The following is a 7675-nucleotide window of genomic DNA, read 5'->3' as shown; positions in this document are numbered from 1 at the left end:
TGGCCCCGCGCGCCGCCCCGCGCCAGCCCCTTTGTCTCGCGCGAGCCTGTTGTTGTGGCGGCCGTTCAGGACGTCCCGGGTGGGAAGGTGGAGGCGTCCCCTGCAGCCTCCAGCTGGGCCTGTCCAGCTGCAGACAAGTCCCAGATGTGAGAACGGGAATCGGAAGCTTGGGGACGCTCTTTGCATCCCGTGGCGCATACACCCTACTTCCTAGAATGGTTATGCACCACCACCGCCACCACCACCACCCACCACCACGCCGCCAAAATGATAGAAAGAAAGAAAGAAAAAAAGAACAAAAAAGAAAAGTTCAGCTGAAAGAAACTTGGTAAAGAAATTTGAGACGGAAGTAGCCTTTTGTGTATTAGCCTTCCCTATCCAGCCAGTCCTGTGTCTACAAAGAAGTACCATCTCACAGTCAGAAGCTCAAGTCTTCCTTTCTTCTCACTTCTCTATCAGCTCCCCACCTATTCCTGTCTTGAGATAAAACTTTCTGTATCTTGCTGAAAACAAACCAGGCAGGCAAAGAGTTAACGACGTTATTTTCAGGAGTTTTGGGGAAGCTCAGATTCCCTCTAGGAATGTGCACTTTATGCTGCTAATTGCAAAGTCAACTCATTAAAAAGAAACCCTCTTAAACTTGTACCAGAAGTCTATGGAAGGTGAGGAGTGTGCAATGGGCATAGTTAATTAATTAAACAGTTAATCGTATGAAATAATGTCTGTAACATAATCGATGTTCAGTGACTTTATTAACTAACATACGTAATAGGTCAAAAAGAAAGAAAGAAAAGGCATTTGATGGGCTTAATCTAATTTCATGTCATCCAAGATTTTTCTTGTAAAATGAAAAACATTTTATTGCACTGGCAATTGAAGTAAAAGTTTAATTAATGGAACTAAAATTTAATAAATCATGCTGTACTTCATGCAACTTCCTTATCTAAGTTAATTTACTGCATTTGATTCCAACCTTCAGATTGAAAAACTGGAATCAATCTGTATCGAGTCCTAGTTGACCACCACACACATTTCTTTGTGCCCTGTCATTTCAATGTGTAACCTGTCTCAAGCATGAGTGAATCAAGAATACTTCTCAGAGTTGTCTACCATATGATGTGTAAGTAATACTAAGACTTCATTGTCAGTTAATATACCTTATTCATACCTAAGTATACTTCTTTATACCTAAAGAACCAAAGAAGTGACATATGCCCCCCCCCCCGGAGTGTCATCACTAAAGAAAGGAGAATATCCAAAGCCAGAGGCCACTGCATCCTCAAACTCAACACTTAACCTTTGTATCCAGACCCATGCCCAAAAAGAGAGGCTGCAGGGAATGTTACAGGAGACAAAACTCCCAAGTTGGGATGCAGGAGATTTGCATCTGAGAATTATCTGCTGAACTTGTTCTTCCCAACCTGGAGCCTGAGCCTGCAAAGACCCCTACAAAAAAAAAAAAAAGAGAGAGAGAGAGAGAGATGGATGGGAAACCAGAGGGTGTGTATTTTGGCAAGGAAGGGAAAAAAGCTGTAGAAAATGGAGATGCCGAAACTGAACAGCACTGAAAGCTGAGTGGCTGGAGATGCCCAGGAAACTATTTTGAGTTTTTGGCAACTGTGTAGAATTTGAAATACTATTGCTATCAAGTTTTATGAAAATGCACAACTTTATTTTGTGTATTTGTTTTGAGCTATGTTGTTAGTACAACACTTCATTGTTTTCAGGATGCCCCTCCTCCCCGTGTGTTACAGACAAAGTATCTACCAACCTGGATTGATGCAGGAGGAAACACCTTATTCTTGATTTGAAAGGTTCATCTTGCCTCCCAGGGGGGAGTCTCTGATTCTGACATATTTGGCCACCTTCATACAAAATGCTTTGTGGTGCTTAATCTTTGTTTCCAGAGCCATGTCCAAATAGAGAGGCTGCAGGGAATGCTAAAATTGTTTTTGCTGGTGTGGTAGGTGACTGAATTTTGCAGCAACATGGCTGAAGTTCCTCAAAACCTACTGCTCTTTTACAAAAAGACTATTTTTTTTTCAGAATAATAATTCTTCTACCTGAACTTCATTCACTAAAAGTCAAGGGTAGCTTGTAGAAAGTTGCCAAACAACAGGCTAAACTTAAATGTGTGAATGTATCCTGTTCAGAGCATCAAATATAGACTCCATTGGATTTTTATAGTATCTTTCTGACTTTGGTAGTTCATCTAAGAAGGGAGTTTGAAAATGCTTAAACACTGTTAATGATCGTCTGCCCATGTCTGAAAACCACCATAATCATTTATGAAAAGTGTAATTAATGAGGTTGAATACAGTTTGACTTAGAAGATAAATGTGGTAGAGAACAATCAAGAAAGCAACCTCGAGCCTTCACAGACATGCAAAACCACACACACACACACACACACACACATACACACAAACATTATGTGTATATATGTATGTGTATACATACATATATATATATATATATATATATATATATATATATATATACACACACACACATTCACACATGCTTTATGTTTTATTTGTTTCATTGTTTGCATTGGCTTTTGAAATATGGTCTTACAGTGTGGCTATTGCAGGCCTGTAATTTGCTGCAGTCTTCCTGTTTCAACCTCCTGAATGTTGAGATTACAGGTGTATCCCAGCATACCTGGCTTTGTAAATGTTCTTGATTTATTATATCCTCCTTAATAAACACTGAAGCTATGGTCCAATATCCTCAGTGGGGAATACATGGGGAATATTTGTTAAGTTTATTTATCCATCCATACTATACTCCTTTCTGTCTAAGCAAAGAGGCACGAAGCATTCACTAAACAGCATTCTCTCCACAAACACACAGACTCATCTAGATGTGTTCACTTTGGGATAAACAATACCCTGTTTGCAAGATAATTCTTGCATTTTCCACACAATTAGTTTTATTCCTGCATGCATTTATTTCTAATAAACTAGGCTTTGTAAAAATAAACACCCTGTCTTGTTTAGTTCTAATACAGGTCTTTGCACAAATCTTAACATAGTCAATTGACATATAAAATGTTTATTCAATAAATCATTCAATCCAATGAATGCATAATTCATGATATATCATATGTTGGTCTATGTCTTTCTTAAACTACATGTCCTCAAGTTTAACTTCCTAGTAAAATATGAAAAGTTTTTGTTCATCATAGTAACAACAGTCACATGAGGATGGATAGGAAAATGTACCTCCAGGTGGTTGCCACCTATCTTACCAGTTAAAAGAAGTATCTATGCTGAGTGGACACTTTAATTTATTTCTTGCCACCATTATGAGTCACTGCCTAACACTCCATTTTAGACAATCAGAATATGTTTCCTAACACTTCTGAAGACCAGAGGCCTGAAGTCAGTATTACCCAGTCAAAAAACAGGATTGTGACAGGACCCTCAACTGAGGTGTCAAGAGATGATCTGCTCCTTATCATTCCCGCTTCTGTTAGCTAAAATTAGTCTTTGACTGGTTTGTACCTAGTCTGTGCCATCATGGTCATCTTACTCTCCATTCTTTCAAATGCCATTATTTTTTGTCCTCTAAAGACACACTGTGATTGTGGATAGGACTCAAGTCATGTCATGATCCTTAATTTAGGAGTCTCTTTCCCATTTCTAGCACAGCCATGGCCCATGGTTCCAAGAAACATATGAAGAGTATAGCAGGTCCAAAACATTGGATGCTTGAGAAATTGACTGGTGTGCTTAGTCCTTGTTTATCCACTGGTTATCACAAGCTGACAGAATTACTGCCTCTGATCATTTTCCTAAGGAACAGACATAAATGTATGCCCTGACTGGGGATGAAGTAAAAAATAGACTTGCATGCAGTGCTTCATTAAGATTGATGGCAATGTCAGGACCAATATAACCTATTATACTGGGTTTATGGATGTCACTGGCATTGACAGGACTGGAAAGAACTTCTGTCTGATCTATGACACCAAGGGCCTCTTTGCTGGACATCATATTACACCTGAGGAGGCCAAGTACAAGTTATGGAAAGAGAGAAAGATCTTTGTAGGCACAAAAGGAATCCCATATCAAGTAATCCATCATTCCCATACAATTTGCTATCCTTATAACATCATGAAGGGGAATGACACCATTCAGATTGGTTTGGAGACTGGGAAAATAACAGACTTCATCAACTGGGAATCTGTGTATGATGACTGGTGGTGGTAACTTGGGAATTAATGGTATGATCATTAACAGAGACAGGCATCCCTGGTTTTTGGTGTGGTTCATGTGAAAGATGCCAATAGGAACAGTTTTACCACTTGGCTTTCCAAAATTGTTGTTATTAGCAACAGCAACAAATCATGGATCTCTCTTCCCCAAGGAAAAGGAATCTGACTCACCACTGTTGAAGAGAGAGACAAGAGCTAGAGGCCAAACAGAGCAGTAGGTGAAATGGTCTCTAAGAGACATGCTGGAAAAGTCTTTGTACTCTTGCTACTACAAGCCGTCCTAGGCAATGTGATAGATTAAACCACATGATGAAACTAAACAATCGAACAAAAATCTGTACTTTAATCATACCTACAAAAGCATTTTGTAAGTAATATTTACAGTCTCTAAGGATTGATATCAGTTCTTTCAAGGATGACAACTACTTAGTTCACATTGCACTTAAATTAATTGATGTTAATTTTCTCTTTTTCATTTCTTTTGTTTTTATCCTTTTGGACTAAAAACGTAAGCCTTGGAGTTTCACATTTGAAGAAATCCACTTTAAGGGATAAAAGTGTAGTGCTCCTAAATAGCCTTTCTTTTAAGACCCAATAAATTAAATATTAGAAATATGATTGACAGCAGGCAAGAACATGCACTTTACTGTTTTTGCTAGCAAAGATCTTATTGCCAAGACACAACAGTATTTAGACTCAAAAGAAAGATGGTGTTTTTTTTTTCAAGAAACAAAAAAAGAGGGAACATGGAAAAGACCATCCTAGGTATGCTTTAACTGACAGAAAATCCACAACCTTTGAACTACTTACAGGATAAAGGTGTAGGAAACTTTACCTTAACCCCAGAGCCCTTGGCAAGAAAGAAAGCCCATCAGAAAACCAGTGAAAAGTGCCCTAGAGGCTTCCCATTTGAAGAGTGGGGACACATTCCAGACAGTGACTCACTGTCATTTCTATACAAAAACAAGTGCAGACCACCATATGACTAAGTCTCTCAGGAATGTCTTCTGTGCACTCACATGGCTTGGGCAGCTCCTGATGGAATCAGAGATGTTGGAGAAGTTCTCATGCCCTAGAGGACCAGATGCTATGCTGAAAAACAAGTCCTACAACGTGAAGGCAAGTTAAGAATTCCAGGAAAAGAAATTATCCAATCATAATTTCTTGACTAAAACTGAATAATACTTTTTTGTTTAGAATTGCCTTTTACAAAATACTTGTCCAAACTACTAGAATCATAGACTAGTATAATTTTTTAAAGGTTATTGTTTCAAAATCTATATGCAGATCTAACTATCAATTTGTATATTAAAATATATCCACATTTATGTCTTAATATATCCATTGAGCTGTTACAAAATAATCAAATGAATAAATACCAGCACAGACAAACCAAAGGCTTCTGCAATTAGAGCAACTTTTTAAATCTAACAAACATACTGTACTGGCTATTTTTGTGTCAACTTGACACAGCTGGAGTTATCACAGAGAAAGGAGCTTCAGTTGAGGAAATGCCCCCAAGAGATCCAACTGTAAGGCATTTTCTCAATTAGTGATCAAGGGGGAAAGGCCCCTTGTGGGTGGGACCATCCCTGGGCTGGTAGTCTTGGGTTCTATAAGAGAGCAGGCTGAGCAAGCCAGGGGAGGCAAGCCAGTAAAGAACATCCCTCCATGGCTTCTGCATCAGCTCCTGCTTTCTGACCTGTTTGAGTTCCAGTCCTGACTTCCTTTGGTGATGAACAGCAGCATGGAAGTGTAAGCCGAATAAACCCTTTCCTCCCCAACTTGCTTCTTGTTCATGATGTTTGTGCAGGAATAGAAACCCTGACTAAAACACATACCATCTACAAAATTATTTCTGTCATTTCAGAATAGTCTTCTGAGCTTTTATCATCTCATCCCCAAATATCTTTCATAGAATGGGAGGGAACATTCCCTATATTCATTCTGCATATAAGTAAACTGAGATACATGGACAATAAACAAATTGTCCATGATGCCTCGATACTTAGTGGTAGAGTCCCAGAGGTACATCTTCTTGCTGCTTCCTCTATATCATGTCATTATTATTGAGCCAGGACTTCCATGTGCTCTGAGCTCTATTGCTTTAGACCACAAATAAGACCGTGATTCACAGCCTCCACCATCATCCCAGATGGATAAAGAAGTACCAGCCTTCATATTACAAAAAAATGCATATTCTCAGAAGACAGCTGGGCATATTGTTTATGATATATTTGTCCCTTTTGGTGTATGGTGTTTCTTAAGCACATCTATTGGCAATAATTCCTGAATGCTTGTGGGATTTTTTTTCTTTAATATTCTAAAAAGAAATTTCCTGAAAAGCCAAAAAAATTATAGTATCAAATTCACAATTCCACACACTTAGACAAGTTTGAAATATTAACAAGATGAGATGAGATTATCTAGTATCAATATACATCCTATGTGTCACTTTCTCAAAAATATCATGAAACTATGAAGCAAAATTATTATAGCTCATGGTAAAAGATAAGATTTTTAGAAACATAAAAATCAGAATTTTCCCAGATACTTGACAGGTTCTTAGTAGTTTAGAGGCTGAGGCAGGAAGATCCCAGAACCTGTCATTTTAAAGTAATGTCCAAGTATGTTTCACTAGATCTTAAGAATGGTGGCCATACCGGGTATGGTGGTGCACACCTTTAATCCCAGCACTCAGAAGGCAGAGGCAGGCAGATTTCTGAGTTCAAGGCTAGCCAGGGCTATACAGAGAAACCCTGTCTTGATAAATCAAAAAAAAAAAAGAGAATGGTGGCCATTGGTTCTCAGGTAATTCCATATGTTTGAAAGACTTCTGATTATGACTAATAGAAGCTTTAACTACTGTCTTAATTCCCTCATTTTTCCCTCTGAACTTCAATACAACAAAAACAATGATAATTTATTTGGCGCCATCAGTTCAAGCATGTACCTTTCTTCTATCCCCAGCTTGAAATGAGTTTCTTCTCTCCAGGCTAAGCACCGAGTTCTTAGATATACCTTGCTAGCTGTTACTTATCTTTCAGGTCCCAGATTTAACCCTGCTTTCTTGATTAATGACTGTCTCGGTGCACAAGGACCTTAGTGGTCTACAAAGGATAAAGGTGAACAAAACTACAAAAGTTATGCTTTTCAAGACAAGTAACCAAATAAATATAAAATTCAAAACAAAATGCATTACAGTAAAAATGTTCTTGTTAGACATATATCAAAGGAACAAATCTCTTATGAGAGCACCAGGGTTAGAAAAAGCTTTCCCAAAAAGCAGACATTGAAGATGTATTGAAGCTGAGACTCAGAGCAATTGATCTCGTCAGGTGAAGAATTAGCCTAAGAATATTCTAGAAGGAAGGTAAGAGTGGGGGAGGGTTCTAAGGAGCAGCCTGTTGATGTAGATAGAGTCCAGTCCCTAAGTCATCAAGAAGGGATGAG

General features: G+C 38.5%; 1 pseudogene; it reads left to right on the top strand.

Moving 5' to 3' along the window:
• The first annotated feature begins 3658 nt into the window (after positions 1-3658).
• On the top strand, positions 3659-4421 carry LOC110297980 (annotated as a pseudogene).
• The last annotated feature ends 3254 nt before the right edge of the window (positions 4422-7675 follow it).

Source organism: Mus caroli, chromosome 7 (genome assembly GCF_900094665.2).
Source record: "Mus caroli chromosome 7, CAROLI_EIJ_v1.1, whole genome shotgun sequence".
NCBI lineage: Eukaryota > Metazoa > Chordata > Mammalia > Rodentia > Muridae > Mus > Mus caroli.
The sequence above is the reverse complement of the archived record's forward strand: the minus strand, read 5'-3'. Positions and strand labels throughout refer to the sequence as shown.